Source organism: Eriocheir sinensis, unplaced genomic scaffold (assembly GCF_024679095.1).
Source record: "Eriocheir sinensis breed Jianghai 21 unplaced genomic scaffold, ASM2467909v1 Scaffold973, whole genome shotgun sequence".
Classification (NCBI taxonomy): domain Eukaryota; kingdom Metazoa; phylum Arthropoda; class Malacostraca; order Decapoda; family Varunidae; genus Eriocheir; species Eriocheir sinensis.
In genome coordinates, this window is record NW_026112356.1 from 12,501 (window position 1) to 32,246 (window position 19,746).

Here is a 19,746-nt window from a genome sequence, read left to right on the forward strand (position 1 = left end):
CTCGTCGTATCAACTCACGGCCTCATCATGCTAGACTCATTATATGTGTTCACCACGGCCTCATCATGCTGGACTCGTTGTAGGTTTCACCACGGCGCTCATCGTATTGCTACGCACTCGTGCTATGAAATACCATGGCCCGAAATGGTGCTACACTCGTGCTAGGAGTTTACCACTGCCTCATCATGTGCTAGACTTGTGGTATGAATACACCACGGCCTCATCATGTGCTACACTCGTCATATGTATTCACCACGGCCTGATAATGAGCTAGACTCGTGGTATGAGTTCACCACGGAATGATCATGTGCTGGACTCGTGGTAAGAGTTCACCACTCCCTCATCATGTGCTGGACTCCTGATATGTTTTCATCAAGACCTGATCATGTACTAGACTCCTGATATGGATTCACCATGGCCCTATCATGTGCTGGACTTTCTTTGGCAGTTGTCTATACTCCTCCTCCTCCTCATCCCCTCCTCCTCTTCTTCTCCTCCCTACTCTTCTTCTCCTCTGCCTCTCTGCCTCCTCCCCTCCTCCTCCCTCTTCTCATCCTACTCCTCCTTCTTCTCCTCCTCCTCCTCTTCCTCCTCCTTCTCTTCTTCCTCCTCCTCCTCCTCCTCTTTTTCCTCCTCCTCCTCCTCCTCCTCCTCCTCCTCCTCCTCCTCTTCCTCTTCCCCCTCCTCTTCCTCCTCCTCCTCCTCCTCCTCCTCCTCTTCCTCTTCCCCTCTCCTCTCTTCCTCCTCTCCCTCTTCCTCCTCATCCCTCCCTCTCTCCTCATCCTCTCTTCCCTCCTCCTCCTCCTCCTCCTCCTCCTCCTCCTCTTTCCCCTCCTCTTCCCCCTCCTCTTCCTGCTTCTCTTCTTCTTCTTCCTCCTCCTTCTCCTCCTCCTCCTCCTCCTCCTCCTCCTCCTCCTCCTCCTCCTTCTCATCCTCATCCTCTTTCTTCTCCTCCTCTTCCTCCTCCATCACTTCTTCCTCCTCATCATGCTCCCGTTCCTCCTCCTCCTCCTCCTCCACCTCCTCCTCCTTCTCTTCTTCCTCCTCCTCCTCCTCCTCCTCCTCCTCCTCCTCCTCCTCCTCCTCCTCCTCCTCCTCTTCCTCCTCCTCCTCCTACTCCTCTTCCTCCTCCTCCTCCTCCTCTGCTTCTCCTCCTCATTCTCTTCTCCTCCTCCTCTCCTCCTCTTCCTTCTCCTCCTCCCCTCCCCCTCCTCCTCCTCCTCCTCCTCCTCCTTCTCCTCCTCTTCCTCGTCCTCCTCCTCCTCTTCCTCCTCCTCCTCCTATTCCTCCTCCTCATCCTCCTCTTCCTCCTCCTCCGCCTCCTCTTCCTCCTCCTCCTCCTCCTCCTCCTCATCCTCATCCTCTTCCCCCTCCTCTTCCTCCTTCTCTTCTTCCTCCTCCTCCTCCTCCTCCTCCTCTTCCTCCTCCTCCTCTCCTCCCTCTCCTCCTCCTCTCCCTCCTCCTCTTCTCTCCTCTCCTCCCTCCTCCTCCCTCTTCCCCTTCTCTTCCTCCTTCTCTTCTTCTCTTCCTCCTCTTCCCTTCCTCCTCCTCCTCCTCGTCTTCCTCCTCTCTTCCCTCGCTCCTCATCCTCCCTCCCCATCCTTCTCTCCTCACTTCCTACTCCTCCTCCTCATCCTAATCATCATCATCATCATCATAATCCTTCTCTTCTTCCTCTTCATCTTCCTCCTCTTGCCTCTCCTCCTCCCTCCTCCCCTCCTCTCTGCTCCTTCCCTTCTTCCTCCGACAAGTACCGCACGAGCGACTCTTCAAGCTTTGCACTCTCGGCGGGCATTGGGCCAGTCTGTCGCGTGGATAAGGGTGGCTCACCGACAGAAAACAGCAAGTACTACTCGCTTGACGGCCTTCCGATTGGCTTCAGTCACTAGTGGAGTGCCTCAAGGGTCAATGCTGGGGCCCATCCTCTTTATCCTTATATATCGTGACCTAGAATCAGGACTACAAAAATCCATAATATCGAGAATTTTGCAGATGACGCAAAGGTGGGTGGAGATGCCCTCTAGACCGACTGCGAAATCATTCAGAAGACCTCAATCACATTATCGAATGGTCGGAAAATTGCAAATGTCTTTTAATGTTGACAAATGCAAAGTCATGCATTGGGTCCCAAAATAGTAACCATACGCCCATCATGAATGGGGAGACCTTACTCTGCAAGCATTCTGCAGGGAAAAGGATCTTAGGTCACTATCAACGTGACCTGAAACACATAATCACTGTAAAAAAGCATACAACAAGGCCAACAGTATGCTCAGGTTCATAGCGAAGACTTCAGTGTAAAACACCGGAACGTGATGTTTATCCTTGTATAATTCCATGGTAAGACCACCTCGGTATGCAGTGCAGTTCTGGTCTCCCAATTATTCCTCCTCTTCCTCCTCTTCCTCCGCCTCCGTCTTCTTCCCTTCCTCTTCCTCCTCCTCCTCCTCCTCCTAGTCCTTCTCTTCGTCCTCCTACTCCTCCTCCTCCTCCTCCTCCTTCTTCTCTTTATCATCCTCCTCCTCTCTTCCTCCTTCTTCTGCTCCTCCTTCTCCTCTCTTCCTCCTCTTCCTCCTCCTCCTCCTCCTCCTCCTCCTTCTCCTCCTCCTTCTCTTCCTCCTCCTCCTCTTCCTCCTCCTCCTCCTCCTCCTCCTCCTCTTCCTCCTCCTCCTCCTTCTCCTCCTCCTCCTCCCTCTTCCTCCTCCTCCTTTCTCCTCCTCCTCTCCTCCTTCCTCCTCCTCCTCTTCTCCTTCTTCCTCCTCTCCTCCCTCCTCCTTCTCCTCCTTCTCTTCCTCCTCCTCCTCCTCCTCCTCCTCTTCCTCTTCTCCTCCTTCTCTTCCTCCTCTCCTCTTCCCTCCTCCTTTCTTTTTCCTCCTCCTCCTTTCCTCTTCCTCCTCCTCCTCCTCTTCTTCCTCCTCCTCCTCCTTCCTCCCTCCTCCTCCTCCTCTTCTTCCCTCCTCCTCCTCCTCCTTCCTCCTCCTCCTCCCTCCTTCTCTTCTTCCTCCTCCTCCTCCTCCTCCTCCTCCTCCTCTCTCTTTCTCCCTCCTCCTCGTCCTCCTCCTCCGCCTCCGCTCTTCTTCTCTCTTCCTCCTCCTCCTCCTCCTCCTTCTTTCTTCCTCCTCCTTCCTTTCTTCCTCCTCCTCCTCCTCTTCTTCCTCTCTCCTCCTTCTCTCTCCTCCTCCTCTTCCTCCCTCTTCCTCCTCTTCTTCCTCCTCCTCCTCCTAATCCTTCTCTTCCTCTCTCCACTTTCCTCCTCCTCTCTCCTCCTCCTCCTCCTTCTCTACCTCCTCCTCCTCCCTCCTTCTCTCACCTCCTCCTCCTCCTCCTCCCCTTACCTCCCTCCCTCTTCCCTCCTCCTCCTCCCTCTTTCCTCCTCCTCCTCCTCCTCCTCCTCTTCCTCCTCCTCCTTCTTTTTTACCCTCCTCCTCTTCTTCCCCCTCCTTCTCCTCCTCTTCCTTCTCGTCCTCCACCTCTTCCACCTCCTCGTCTTCTCTCCTACTCCTCCTCCTCCTCCTCCTTTCCTCCCAATCCTCCTCCTCCTCTTCTTCCTCCTCCTCTTCTTCCTCCTTCCTCTTCTTCCTCCTTCTCCTCCTCCCCCTCTTCCTCCTCCTCCTCCTCCTCTTCCCCATCCTCCTCCTCTTCTACCTCCTTCCTCCTACCCTCCCTCCTCCCTCCCTCCTCCTCTTCTTCCTCCTCCTTCCTCCTCCCTTCCTCCTCCTCCTCCTCTTCCTTCCCTTCTTCCACCTCCTCCTCCTCTCCTCCCTCCTCTCGTCCTTCCTCTTCCACTCCCTCCTCCTCTTCCCTCCTCCAGTCTTCCTTCCTCCTCCTCCTCTTCCTCCTCTTCTTCCTCCTCTCTCCTCTAGCTCCTCCCTCCTCCTCTTCCTCCTTTCTCCTCCTCCTCTCCTCCTCCTCCTTTTATTTCCCTCCTCCTCCTTCTTCCTCCTCCTCCTCCCTCCTCCTCCTTTCTTCCTCCTCCTCCTACTCTCCTCCTCCTCCCTCCTCCATCTCTCCTCCTCCTCCTCCTCCTCTTCTTTCTCCTCTTCCTCCTCCTCCTCCGCCTCTTCTTCTTCCTCCTCCTCCTCCTCCTTCTCTTCTTCTTCTCCTTCCTTTCTTCCTCCTCCTCCTCCTCGTTCTCTTCCTTTTCCTCCTCCTACTCCTTCTATTCATCCTCCTCTTATTCCACCTCTTCCTCCTCCTCCTCCTCCTCCTCCTCCTCCTCCTCCTACTCGTCCTACTCCTCCTCCTCCTCCTCCTCCTCCTCCTCCTCTTCGTCCTCCTTCCTCCTCCTTCCTCCCCTCATTCCTACTACTTCTTCATTTTCTTTCTCCTCTTCCTCTTCCTCCTCCTCCTTTTCCTCCTAATCTTCCTCTTCTCCATCCACTTCCTCCTCTTCCTCCTCTTCCTCCTCCTCTTCCTCCTCCTCTTCCTCTTCTTCAAATACTTCCTCTTCCTCCTCGTCCTCTTCCACCTCCTCCTCCTCCTTCTCCTCCTCCTCTTCCTTATCTTCTTCCTCCTCCTCTTCCTCCTTCTCCTCCTTCTTCTTCTTCTGTTCTCCCTTCTTCTCTTCCTCCTCCTCTTCTTCCTCCTCCCTACCTCCCTCCTCATCCTCCTCTTCCTCCTCCTCAGCATCCTCTTCCTCTTCTTCTTCTTTACCCCCAAACACCATTAATTTTCTCCTCCTTCCTCGTCTTCCTCTTCGTCCTCATCCTTTCCTACAGCTTCCCAACAGGTCTATAGGGTGTAGTAGTGACCTGCCATGAGGGGAGTCGGGGAAAAGAAAAAAAAAAACAAAAGCGGTTTTTGTAAATCAAAAATCAACTAAAAATTCATGATAGTTAGACATGGTGAAATGCCTCAGGAAAGAAAAAAAGAAAAACAAGAAAAGCGGTTTTGTAAATCAAAAAATCAACAAAAATTCATGATAGTTAGATACACCTTTCTTTTAGGGCAGCCAAAAGGTGTTTCTCGGCCGGCTTTTACCAAACCCAGCTACTTTTTTTTATCACCCAAGAAAATTCTCAGTGTCCTTTTTGTCGATTCTCAGCATCGATTAGGTATATGCAAAACCCTGAAGTATACGTCCTATAGTAAATAAGAGAAATATCAATTTTCCATACATGTACACACATCACACAACACCCAACCTTATGAATTCCTGTTTTCTTTAACCTAACCTAACTCGATTAACGAATTAGGTTGCACTAAGAAAACAGCAATTCATAAGATAGGGTTTTGTGTCATGGCTCAAAAGAAGAAGAGGAAGAAGACCATGATCCGCGGTGCAGTGGTTACTGTGCATAGCTCCGTTATAAGGCCTCAAAAAGAGGAAGAAGATCTACATACTAGAATTCGGAAATAGGTCATATGGGCAGCCGAGTAGGGGGTTAATGGGCTCAGTAAATTGCGTGCTGATAATTAGAGGGGGCTTGGCTCAATAATAATGGGGTGGGTAATGGGACTAGGTGGAGTTCGTAATTAGCTCATGTTCGGTGGCGAATAAGGGGGAAATGAGCTCAGTAAATTCCGTGCTGATAATCAGAGGGGGCGGGGTGTTAGGGTCAGGGGGGGGGGCTAATGGGAGTAGTTTGAATTCGTAATTAAGTCATGTTCGGTGTCGAATAGGGGTTAAATGGGCTCACTTAATTGCGTGCTGATAATTAAAGGGGGAGGGGGTTAACGGTAATGGGGGATGGTAATGGGAGTAGGTGGAATTCGTAATTAGGTCATGTTCGATGGCGAATAAGGGGTAAATGGGATCAGTAAATTGCGTGCTGATAATTAGAATGGAGGGGGTTAACGGTAACGGGGGGGGGGGGTAATGGGAGTATCGTTAATTAGTAATCAGGTCATGCTCGGTGGGGAATAAGGGGTAAATGGGGTCAGGAAATTTGGTGATGATCAGAGGGGCGGGGGTTAGGGTAAGGGGGGCTAATGGGAGGTTGAAGTAGGTGCAATTCATTCGAATTAAGGTGCAATTCGGAATTAAATATGTTCGGTGTCGAATAAGGGCCAAATGGGTCAATTAATTGCGTACTGATAATTAAAGAGGGGTTAACGCAATGTGGGGGAGGGGAAATGGGGGGAGGTAATGGGAGTAAATTGGAATTCGTAATCAGGTCATCGTTCGGTCACTTGAATAAGGGTAAATTTGGAAATTCGTAATCAGGTCATGTTCGGTCGCGAATAAAGTCAATGGGCTCAGTAAATTGCGTGCTGATAATTAAAAGGGGAGGGTTAACGGTAATGGAGGGGGGGTAATAGAGTAGGTGGAGTTCGTAATCAGGTCATGTTCGGTGGCGAATATAGGTAAATGGGATGATAAATTGTGTGTTGATGATCAGAGGGGCGGGGTTTTGAGGAAATGAGGGGAATAATAGATGATTGGAATTCATGATTAGTCATCTTCAGTGTCGAATAGGGAGTTAAATAGAGTCCTTAATTCGTGCTACGATAATTAAAGGGGAGGGGTTAACGTAATGGGTGGGGTGGATGAGTGGGAGTAGGTGGAATGTGGTGGGGTAAATGGGCTCAGTAAATTGCGTGCTGATAATTAAAAGGGGCGGGGGTTTGGCGAGAGTAAAGAGGGGGCTAATGGGAGTAGCTGGAATTCGTAATTGTCATGTTCGGTGTCGAATAAGGTTAAATGGGGTCACTTAATTGCGTGCTGATAATTAAAGGGGGAGGGGGTTAACGGTAATAAATTGGGGGGGTAATGGGAGTAAGGTGGAGTTCGTAATTAGGTCATGTTCAGGCGAACAAGGGGGAAAGGGGTAAATGGGCCCAGTAAATTGCGTGCTGATAATTAAAAGGGCGGGGGTTAACGGTAACGGGGATAATGGGAGTAGGTGGAGTTTAATCAGGTCATGTTCGGTATGAATAAGGTAAAAATGGGCTCTGTAAATTGTGTGGTGATGATCAGAGGGGCTGGGGGTTAGGGTAATGGGGGGACTATTGGAGTAGGTGGAGTTCGTAGTCAGGTCATGTTCGGTGGCGAATAAGGGGTAAATGGGCTCAGTAAATTGTGTGGTGATGATCAGAGGGGGCTGGGGGCTAGGGTAAGGGAAGGGGGCTATTGGGAGTAGGTGGAATTCGTAATTAGGTCATGTTCTGGTGGCACAGGGTAAATGGGCTCAGTAAATTACATGCTGATAATTAAAAGGGGCGGGATTAACAGTAACGGGGGGTGATGGGTAAGGTGGAGTTCGTAATCAGGTCATGTTCTGCGAATAAGGTGTAAATGGGGTCAGTAAAATTGTGGTGATGATCAGAGGGGCGGGGGCTGGGGTAAAGGGGGGGTTGTTAGGGTAGGTGGAATTCGTTGAGGTCATGTCAGGTGTCGAAGCGGGAATCAATCGAGTCAGTAATTTACGTGGTGATACTTAAAGGGGGATCAGGTTGATGGTAATGGGGGGGGATGGGCGTAATGGGAGTAGGTGGAATACGAAAATGACTTCATTTTTTTTTTTTTTTATAAAAATAGCCGAATAAAATACATCGTATAATGACAATAACTCCATTACCGTTCATCGTAAAGCAATTCTGAAAGCACCGTTCGATTCGGCGGACGTTTCTGCATGGGGTAGGTGCCCATTTCAAAGTTCAAACTAAAAACTATACCATAAAATTCAATCTTTACTGTTTTTCGCAAGGGGGACCATACCCTTTAACACCGTTGATTTTGCCTGGGGCGTTGATTTCAGGCCATGAATGGCTTCCTCATCCTTTTCTACATAAGATGAAATGTCTCTGGGAAATAGAAAAAGGAATAAAAGCGATTTTTTTTCTGTAAATCAACTACTACTACTACTACTACTACTATATACTACTACAGGTGTTATAAAGTAAAAACAGATGTCATTATCTGCAAAAAGTAATTGATTATAACCTTTACATATCCTTGCATTAACGTCAACTTTATAATATAGTCGATGTCAAGGTTGATGTGTGTACTTTTCATGGAGGGACAAGCTGGCTAAGTACACCTTGACCCCTGACCCCCAAGATGAGCTCACGCGCAGGAATAGTTATAAGTCTACCCTCGTAAGACAGCACTTTTGAGGATATCAGTGCATTCAGTCAGTCACTTATTCAGTCAGCCAGTCAGTGACAGTCAGTCCAACCGTTAAGAAAGTCAGTCAGTCTCTCACACACACACACACACACACACACACACACACACACACAGAGAGAGAGAGAGAGAGAGAGAGAGAGAGAGAGAGAGAGAGAGAGAGAGAGAGAGAGAGAGAGAGAGAGAGAGAGAGAGAGAGAGAGAGAGAGAGAGAGAATTATAGAAGCCATGAAGAGTTTTCTGGCAAAGATGTGGTGTGCAAGAAATTGGAAGATTTGTAATGGATACTGCTTGTGTTGTTTTGTTTATTACAGGTTGTGCCGATACGAAGGCATGACTCTCCAACGGGTCACCTGTACAGCAAGAGCAAGACCGCCAGCCCGCCTCGGCCCCTCAGCCCGCCCCAAAGCTCCCTCCATGGCCTCCTGCAGGGCTTGAGGTGGTCAGGCTCCTCACAGTGCTGCCCCACGCAGTGCCAGGGCAGTGACACACCTGTAATCTGCGGCGCCATGCCCGGTCTGAGGGAGCCGATGGACTGTGAGTGTTTGACCTTATTTTGAGGCTACTATTTGACCATCGCAGGAATTATTACACGTTTCATTAGTCTTCATTAATGAATGAGTGCCTCAAGTCATTGTTTTGGCTCTGGGGTGCCACACATAACCTATTCCGAAAGCTTAATTAATAAGGAGGTCAATCAGGTCACCAAATTACTCCAGAACCACACCCAACACTCACTGAATTGCTCCAGAATCACACCCAACATATTGAATTCCTCCAGAATCACATCCAACACACCGAATTACTCAACAGTCACATCCAACACACACTGAATTGCTCCAGAATCACACCCAACACACTGAATTACTCTAGAATTACACCCAACACACACTCAAACACACATCATTGCCAGTTAGCTTTGTGGACTGATTCTGGATCTATATTATAATGCGGCGGGCAGCTGTCAGTTGCATGAAACGCATATTTGTGTTGGCTGTTCGGGGGACCGGGGAGCCGAGTGTGCAGGGGAGGGAAGTGAAGGAAGTGTAATTGTTAGTGTTGGTGTGTTGTGGTGACAAGTGAGTGTGTATTGCTTTTCTGAATGAGTCTATTGTACCGCAGTCTGTAGAGGGAGGCTGTTCCAGTGGTGTATGGTGCGTGGAAAGTTACTTGTTACTTGTGTTTCTTATTTATCTGGTCCCACTTCCGCCGAAGTGCTCTGCAGGACCCACATATTTAATTCATTAAATTTTCAATATTGATCACAACTTATATGCCATGTTAATTGTCAATGTTTCCATGTCAAACCATCAGAGAACAGAAATGTTTTTAGTTCTTTCTTAAATTTGGAGATATCCTTTGTTCTTCTAATGTCACACTACTGCTTGTATGCGTCAGTGTTAGTGTGATATGTTTGGTGTATAAGATGTGTGTGTTACTCAGTACGTTGGCTGTTTGCGCTGTGTAGGCTAGGTACGTGCGTGGGTCAATGTGAGTGTTTGTGATCTCGTACATAAGTCTGTGTGCTTGTGAAGAGGTTTCTTTGGCCGATGACCTAACCTAGCCTATTATCTATATCTATTATCAGGTGTCGAATAGGGAATAAATCGGTTCAGTAATTTGCGTGGTGATAATTAAAGGGGGATGAGGTTGATGGTAATGGGGGGAGGGGTTAATGGGAGTAGGTGGAATACGGAAATGACTTCATTTTATTTTTTTATATAAAAATAGCCTAGTAAATACATCGTAAAATGACAATAACTCCATTAGTGTTCATCGTAAAGCAATTCTGAAAGTACCGTTCGATTCGGCGGACGTTTCTGCATGGGGTAGGTGCCATTTCAAAGTTCATACTAAAAACTAAGTGATAAAATTCATCTTTTCTTATTTTCCGCATAGAGGACCATACCCCCAAACACCGTTAATTTTGCCTGGGTTGTTGATTTCAGGCCATGAACGGCCTCCTCATCCTTTCCTACATAAGATGAAGTGCCTCTGTGAAATAGAAAAAGGAATAGAAGCGCTTTTTCTGTAAATCAAAAAATCCCCGAACATTCCTGATAGTTATATGTCAATATATCCGTTAGTTTTTATCTTAGAGCAATTCTGAGTGTACCATTCGATTCGTCAGAGATTTATGCATCGATTAGGTACCCTTTGCAAAATTCAGATTAAAAACTAAGCGAGAAATATCACATTTTCCATACACGTCGACACAATACCGATACTTATGAATTTCTGTTCCATTAGCTTTGCCTAACTCGATTTCACGAGTTCGGTTAGCGTAAAAATACAGCAATTCATAAGATTGGGTGTTGTTTGATGGGTCAAAAGAAGAAGAGGAAGAAGACCTTGTTCCGCGACGCAGTGGTTACCGTGCATAGCTCCGTTATAAGGACTCAAGAGGAGGAAGATCTAGATGCTAGAATTCGGAAATAGGTCATATGGGGTGTTGAGTAGGGGGCTAATGGGGTCAGTAAATTGCGTGGTGATAATTAGAGGGGAAGGGGGTTCATGATAATGTGGGGGGGGGCTAATGGGAGTAATTGGAATTCGTAATTAGGTCATGTTCGGTGTCGAATAGGGAGTAAATGGGGTCAGTAACTTTCGTGGTGATAATTAAAGGGGGCGGTGGCGAAAAGTAGTGGGGGGGGGCTAATGGGAATAGGTGGAATTCGAAAATAGGTCATGTCAGGCGTCGAATAGGGAATAAATCGGGTCAGTAGTTTGCGTGGTAATAATTAAAGGAGGATGAGGTTGATCGTATTGTGGGGGGCTAATGGGAGTTGGTGGAATATGGAAATGGCTTCATTTTATTTTATTTTTATTAAATTGCCTAATAATATACATCGTAAAATGACAATAACTCCATTAGCGTTAATCGTAAAACAATCCTGAAAGTACCGTTCGAATCCGCATACGTTTCGACATGGGGTAGGTGCCCATTTCAAAGTTGATACTAAAAACTCTGCGATAAAATTCAACTTTTTTTGTTTTCCCATAGGGGATCATACCCCCAAAGACCGTTAATTTTGCCTGGGGCGTTGGTTTCAGGCCATTAACGGCTTCCACATCCTTTTCTACATAAGATGAAATGCCTCTGGGAAATAGAAAAAGGAATAAAAGCGTTTTTTTCTGTAAATAAAAAAAAATCCCCGAAGATTCCTGATAGTTATATGCAAATATATCCGTTAGTTTTTATCTTTAAGCAATTCTGAGTGTACCATTCGATTCGTCGGAGTTTTCAGCATCGATTAGGTACCCTTTGCAAAGTTCAGAGTAAAAACTATGCGAGAAATATCACTTTCTCCATTCATGTCGACACAACACCCAACCTTATGAATTGCTGTTCCCTTAACTTAACCTAACTCGATATCACGCGTTAGGTTAGAGTAAGAAAACAGCAATTCATAAGATTGGGTGTTGTGTGATGGGTCAAAAGAAGAAGAGGAAGAAGACCCTGCTCCGCGATGCAGTGGTTACTGTGCACAGCACCGTTATAAGGCCTCAAGAAAAGGAAGAAGATCTACATACTACAATTCGGAAATAGGTCATATGAGGTGTCGAGTAGGTGGTTAATGGGGTCAGTAAATTGCGTGGTGATAATTAGAGGGGGCGGGGGTTAATAATAAAGGGGGGGGGGGTTAATGGGAGAAGGTGGAATTCGTAATTAGGTCATATTCGGTTGCGAATAAGGGGTAAATGGGGTCAGTAAATTGCGTGCTGATAATTAAAAGGGGCGGGGGTTAACGGTAATGAGGGGACTAATGGTAGTAGGTGAAACTCGAAAATAGATCATGTGAGCTGTCGAATACTGGGTAAATGGGGTCAGTAAATTGCGTGTTGATAACCAGAGGGGGCGGGGGGTTAGGGTAAAGGGGGGGGCTATTGGGAGTATGTGGAATTCGTAATTAGGTCATGTTCGGTATCGAATAAGGGGTAAATGGGGTCAGTAAATTGCGTGATGATAATTAAAAGGGGCTGAGGTTAACGGTAACTGGGGGGGGCTAGTGGGAACAGGTGTAATTCATAGTTACCAAGGCCTGATCATGTGCTAGACTCATGATATGTGTTCACCACGGCCTGATCATGTGCTAGATTCGGGATATGTAGTCACCATGGCCAGATCATGTGTTAGACTCGTGTAAGAAGTTCACCATCGCCTGATCATGTGCTGGACTCGTGATATGGATTCACCATGGTCCGATCATGTGCTAGACTCGGTATGTGTATGAGTTGTGTTGCAATTTATTGCATTGTGTTGGATTTCATTGTTTTGTGTTCCATATGATTATAATGACTTCCTTTTCATTGTTATCTGTTCCATTTTATTGTTTTGTGTTGAGTTTCATCGAACTCTATTCCACTTCATTGTATGGTGTTGCATTCCATTGTTCAAATTGCCCGGAGCGTTGATTTCAGGCTTCCTCATGATTTTCAACATAAGATGAAGTGCCTCTTCGAAGCGAAATACTTAAATGTAAGGAAATGGCATCATTTTATTATTTAATATAAAAATAGCCTAATGAAATCCATGGTAAAATGACAATAACTCCATTTGCGTTCGTCGTAAAGCAGTTCTGAGGGTACCATTCGATTCAGGGGACGTGCCTGCATGGCGTAGGTGCTCTTTTCAAAGTTCAGACCAAATACTTACCGAGAAAATTCAACTTTTCTTGTTTCCCGCCGAGGGAACCATACCCCTAACACCGTTAATTTTGCCCGGAGCGTTGATTTCAGGCCATGAACGGCTTCCTCATCCTTTTCTACATAAGGTAAAATGCCTCTGCGGAATAAAACTAGTAATAAAAGCGGATTTTTTTCAGTAAATCAAAAAAATCATCGAAGATTCCAAACAGTTATTTGCAAATATATCCGCTAGTTTTTATCTTAGAGCAATTCTGAGTGTACCATTCGATTCGTTGGAGGTTTCTGCATCGATTAGGTACCCTTAGCAAAGTTCAGAGTAAAAACTAAGCGAGAAATATCACTTTTTCCATTCATGTCGACACAACACCCAGCCTTATGAATTGCTGTTCCCTTACCTTAACCTAACTCGATTTCACGCGTTAGGTTAGAGTAAGAAAACAGCAATTCATAAGATTGGGTGTTGTGTGATGGGTCAAAAGAAGAAGAGGAAGAAGACCCTGCTCCGCGATGCAGTGGTTACTGTGCACAGCACCGTTATAAGGCCTCAAGAAGAGGAAGAAGATCTATATACTAGAATTCGGAAATAGGTCATATGGGGTGTCGAGTAGGGGGTTAATGGGGTCAGTAAATTGCGTGCTGATAATTAAAAGGGGTTGGGGTTAACGGTAATGTGGGGGAGCTAATGGGAGTAGGTGAAACTCGAAAATAGGTCATGTGAGGTGTCGAATACTGGGTAAATGGGGTCAGTAAATTGCGTGGTGGTAACCAGAGGTGGCTTGGGGCTAGGGTAAAGGGCAGGGCTATTGGGAGTATGTGGAATTCGTAATTAGGTCATGTTCGGTATCGAATAAGGGGTAAATGGGGTCAGTAAATTGCGTTGTGATAATTAAAAGGGGCTGAGGTTAACGGTAATTGGGGTGGGCTAGTGGAGCAGGCGTAATTCGTAGTTACCAAGGCCTGATCATGTGCTAGACTCATGATATGTGTTCACCACGGCCTGATCATGTGCTAGATTCGTGATATGTAATCACCACGGCCTAATCATGTGCTAGACTCGTGGAATGAGTTAACCACGACCTGATCATGTGCTGGACTCGTGATATATGTTCACCACTGCCCGATCATGTGCTAGACTCGTGGTATAAGCTCACCACGACCAGATCATGTGCTAGACTCGTGTAAGAAGCTCACCATGGCCTAATCATGTTCTGGACTCGTTATATGTTTTCACCACCACCTGATCATGTGCTTGACTCGTGATATGGGTTCACCATGGCCCGATCATGTGCTAGACTCGGTATGTGTATGAGTTGAATTGCAATTCATTGCATTGTGCTGGATTTCATTGTTTTGTGTTCCATATGATTATAATGACTTTCTTTTCATTGTTATCTGTTCCATTTTATTGTTTTGTGTTGAATTTCATCGAACTCTATTCCACTTCATTGTATGGTGTTGCATTCCATTGTTCAAATTGCCCGGAGCATTGATTTGAGGCTTCCTCATCATTTTCGACATATGATGAAGTGCCTCTTCGAATCAAAAGTCTTAAATGTAAAGAAATGGCATCATTTATTATTTAATATAAAAATAGCCTCATAAAATCCATGGTAAAATTAAAATAACTCCATTTGCGTTCGTCGTAAAGCAATTCTGACGGTACCATTCGATTCGGGGGACGCTTCTGCATGGCGTAGGTGCTCTTTTCAAAGTTCAGACCAAATACTTAGCGAGAAAATTCAACTTTTCTTGTTTCTCGCAAAGGGGACCATACCCCTAACACCGTTAATTTTGCCCGGAGCGTTGATTTCAGGCCATGAACGGCTTCCTCATCCTTTTCTACATAAGGTGAAATGCTTCTGGGGAATAAAACTAAAAATAAAAGCGGGTTTTTTTCTGTAAATCATAAAAATCATCGAAGATTCTAAACAGTTATTTGCAAATATATCCGCTAGTTTTTATCTTAGAGCAATTCTGAATGTAACATTCGATTCGTCGGAGTTTTCTGCATCGATTAGGTAACCGTTGCAAAGTTCAGAGTAAAAACTAAGCGAGAAATATCACTTTTTCCATTCATGTCGACACAACACCCAACCTTATGAACTCGAGTTCACGCGTTAGGTTAGAGTAAGAAAACAGCAATTCATAAGATTGGGTGTTGTGTGATGGGTCAAAAGAAGAAGAGGAAGAAGACCTTGCTCCGCGATGCAGTGGTTACTGTGCACAGCACCGTTATAAGGCCTCAAAAAGAGGAAGAAGATCTACTTACTAGAATTCGGAAATAGGTCACATGGGGTGTCGAGTAGGGGGTTAATGGGGTCAGTAAATTGCGTGGTGATAATTAGCGGGGGCGGGGGTTAATAATAAAGGGGGGGGGGTTAATGGGAGAAGGTGGAACTCGTAATTAGGTCATATTCGGTTGCGAATAAGGGGTAAATGGGGTCATTAAATTGCGAGCTGAAAACTAAAAGGGGCGGGGGTTAACGGTAATTGGGGGGGCTAGTGGGAGCAAGTGTAATTCGCAGTTACCAAGGCCTGATCATGTGCTAGACTCATAATATGTGTTCACCACGGCCTGATCATGTGCTAGATTCATGATATGTAATCACCACGGCCTGATCATGTGCTAGACTCGTGGTATGAGTTAACCACGACCTGATCATGTGCTGGACTCGTGATATGTGTTCACCACTGCCCGATCATGTGCTAGACACCTGGTATAAGTTCACCACGGCCAGATCATGTGCTAGACTCGTGTAAGAAGTTCACCATGGCATGATCATGTGCTGGACTCGTGATATGTTTTCACCACCGCCTGATCATGTGCTTGAGCCGTGATATGGATTCACCATGGCCCGATCATGTGCCAGACTCGGTATGTGTATGAGTTGAGTTGCAATTCATTGTATTGTGTTGGATCTCATTTTTTTGTATTCCATATGATTAATATGACTTCCTTTTCATTGTTATCTGTTCCATTTTATTGTTTTGTGTTGAATTTTATCGAACTCTATTCCACTTCATTGTATGGTTTTGCATTCCATTGTTCAAATTGCCCGGAACGTTGATTTGAGGCTTCTTCATCATTTTCGAAATAAGATGAAGCGCCTCTTTGAATCAAAATACTTCAATGTAAAGAAATAGCATCATTTTATCATTTAATTTAAAAATAGCCTAATAAAATCCATGGTAAAATGACAATAACTCCATTTGCGTTCGTCGTAAAGCAATTCTGAGGGTACCATTCGATTCGGGGGACGTTTCTGCATGGCGTAGGAGCTCTTTTCAAAGTTCAGACCAAATACTTAGCGAGAAAATTCAACTTTTCTTGTCTCCCGCAAAGGGGACCATACCCCTAACACCGTATCACATTGTCCATACACGTCGACACAACACCGATACTTATGAATTGCTGTTCCATTAGTCTAGCCTAACTCGATTTCACGAGTTAGGTTAGAGTAAAAAAACAGCAATTCATATGATTGGGTGTTGTTTGATGGGTCAAAAGAAGAAGAGGAAGAAGACCTTGTTCCGCGATGCAGTGATTACCGTGCATAGCTCCTTTATAAGGACTCAAAAGGAGGAAGATCTAGATGCTAGAGTTCGGAAATAGGCCATATGGGGTGTCCAGTAGGGGATTAATGGGGTCAGTAAACTGCGTGGTGATAATTAGAGGGGATGGGGGTTCATGATAATGTGGGGGGGGCTAATGGGAACACAAAGGAACACAAAGGAAGAACAAACAACAGCAGACCTGCTGGTCCTTACGAGGTTGTTTGTGACAAGCTACACTAACTATCTAATCAAAGGTGGAAGATGAAGGACAGCAAAGGCGAAGGCTGCCAGCCAAAGCTGGCAGGAAAGGAAAAAGAACCATGCAGCATGGAAAAACTGCATGGAATTTATGTAGGAAAGAGGAAAGAACTACCATTACTGCTACCACTAACCGGGCGATAAAAGCGGACAAGGACACCAGTATTCGAAAGAACTTAACGTTATTACGACAATGAGTAATATCTAAGTTGCTGGTTGGATTGAAAACACTTGTCTAATCTATTCTTGAAGGCCGTAACTGTTGTACTATCAACGACATCACAAGGTAGAGAGTTCCAAACATTAACAACTCGATTGAAGAAGAAGTGTTTAGCTTCGTGCGACGAGAATATTTTACCACTTATCTTCAAATTGTGATTCCTTCTTGTTCTATTTGATCGATCAATTGTAAAGTAATCTTCCGCATTAATATCACTGAATCCTTTGAACATTTTAAACACTTCTATTAGATCGCCTCGCATTCTTCGTTTTGATAGGCTGAATAAATTTACTTCCTTAAGCCTTTGTTCATATGACAAATTTCTCAACCTAGGAATCATCTTTGTTACTCTTCGTTGGACCCGTTCCAACTTTTCTATGTCTTTTCTGTAGTAGGGAGACCAAAACTACACAGTACTCTAGACGGGGTCGAACCAACGAATTATACAGTTTTAATATTACTTTTTCCGATTTATTATTAAAGACTCGTCCGATGAAGCCAACCAATTTGTTTGCAGTTTTAACTACCTCTGAACAATGCTGACCGGGCTTTAAATCGCTTGATATAGTGATTCCAAGATCCTTTTCTTTACTTACTGCAGAAAGTTGTTGGCCATTCATTACGTACCGAACGCGATTGTTATTTTTTCCGATGTGCAACACTTTACATTTCTCAACGTTAAATTTCATTTGCCATTGATTGGCCCAACGTGCAAGTCGATCTATATCTGATTGTAAAGCTTCTTCGTCCAGTATCGCAGTTACTTTACTAGCAATTTTTGTGTCATCAGCAAATTTTGATACTTTGCAAGTGAGCCCATCATCGATATCATTAACATAAATTAAGAAGAGCATGGGGCCAAGCACTGATCCTTGAGGTACGCCGCTTTTGACATCGAGCCAGTTAGATGTAACACCGTTTAGAACTACTCTCTGTTTCCGCTCAGAGAGCCAGTCCGCAAGCCAATTGTGAATGTTACCCGAGATACCGTGCGCCAGTAGTTTGCTGAGCAATCGTTGGTGGGGGACCTTATCAAATGCCTTTTGAAAATCCAGATATATGATATCTACTGATCTGCTTTCATCGAACACCTCAAAAATATAGTGAAAAAAATCAAGTAAGTTAGTCAAACACGAACGTTTACTACGGAAGCCATGTCGTAATTAGGTCATGTTCGGTATCGAATAAGGGGTAAATGGGGTCAGTAAATTGCGTGGTGATAATTAAAGGGGGCGGGGATAAACGGTAAATGGGGGGGGCCAATGGGAGTAGGTGAAACTCGAAAATAGGTCATGTGAGATGTCGAATACTGGTAAAATGGGGTCAGTAAATTGCGTGGTGAAAATCAGAGGGGGCGGGAGCTAGGATAAGGGGGGGGAGCTATTGGTAGTAGGTGGAATTCGTAATTAGTTCATGTTCGGTGTCGAATAGGGAGCAAATGGAGTTAGTAAATTGCGTGGTGATAATTAAAAGGGGCGGGGGTGAAAAGTAATAGGGGGGTTAATGGGAATAGGTGGAATTCGAGAATAGGTCATCTCAGGTGTCGAATAGGGAATAAATCGGGTCAGCAATTTGCGTGGTGATAATTAGGGTGGGATGAGGTTGATGGTAACGGGGAGGGGGGGAGGGGTTAATGGGAGTAGGTGGAATACGGAAATGACTTCATTTTATTTTTTTATATAAAAATAGCCTAATAAAATACATCGTAAAATGACAATAACTCCATTAGTGTTCATCGTAAGGCAATTCTGAAAGTACCGTTCGATTCGGCGGACGTTTCTGCATGGGGTGGGTGCTCATTTCAAAGTTCATACTAAAAAGTAAGCGATAAAACTCACCTTTTCTTGTTTTTCGCAGAGGGGACCACACCCCCAAACACCGTTAATTTTGCCTGGGGCGTTGATTTCAGGCCATGAACGGCTTCCTCATCCTTTTCTACATAAGATGAAATGCCTCTGGGAAATAGAATAAGGAATAAAAGCAGTTTTTTTCTGTAAAACAAAAAAATCTCCGAACATTCCTGATAGTTATATGCAAATATACCCGTTACTTTTTATCTTAGAGCAATTCTGAGTTTAACATTCGATTCGTCGGAGTTTTCTGCATCGATTAGGTACCCTTTGCAAAGTTCAGAGTAAAAACTAAGCGAGAAATATCACATTTTCCATACACGTCGACACAACACCCATACATATGAATTGCTGTTCCATTAGCCTAGCCTAACTCGATTTCACGAGTTAGGTTAGAGTAAAAATACAGCAATTCATAAGATTGGGTGTTGTTTGATGGGTCAAAAGAAGAAGAGGAAGAAGACTTTGTTCCGTGATGCAGTGGTTACCGTGCATAGCTCCGTTATAAGGACTCAAGAAGAGGAAGAAGATCTAGATGCTAGAATTCGGAAATGGGTCATATGGGGTGTCGAGTAGGGGGTTAATGGGGTCAGTTAACTGCGTGGTTATAATTAGAGGGGATGGGGGTTAATGATAATGTGGGGGGGGCTAATGGGAGTAGGTGGAATTCGTAATTAGGTCATGTTCGGTATCGAATAAGGGGTAAATGGGGTCAGTAAATTGCGTGGTGATAATTAAAGGGGGCAGGGGTAAACGATAATTGGGGGGGGGCTACTGGTTGGTTGGTTGGTGAAACACGAAAATAGGTCATGTGAGGTGTCGAATACTGGGTAAATGGGGTCAGTAAATTGCGTGGTGATAATCAGAGGGGGCGGGGGGATAGGGTAAGGTGGGGGGCTATTTTGAGTAGGTGGAATTCGTAATTAGGTCATGTTCGGTGTCAAATAGGGAGTAAATGGGGTCAGTAAATTTCGTGGTGATAATTAAAGGGGGCGGTGGTGATCAGTAATTGGGGGGGGCTAATGGGAATAGGTGGAACTCGAAAATAGGTCATGTCAAGCGTCGAATAGGGAATAAATCATGTCAGTAGTTTGCGTGGTGATAATTAAAGGGGGATGAGGTTGATCGTAATGTGGGGGGATATT

General features: G+C 45.3%; 1 long non-coding RNA gene across 3 annotated transcripts in view; it reads left to right on the plus strand.

Moving 5' to 3' along the window:
* LOC126995063 (uncharacterized) overlaps positions 1 to 19,746 on the plus strand; it is a 90,221-nt gene that overhangs the window by 4,780 nt on the left and 65,695 nt on the right. The window lies entirely within an intron of this gene.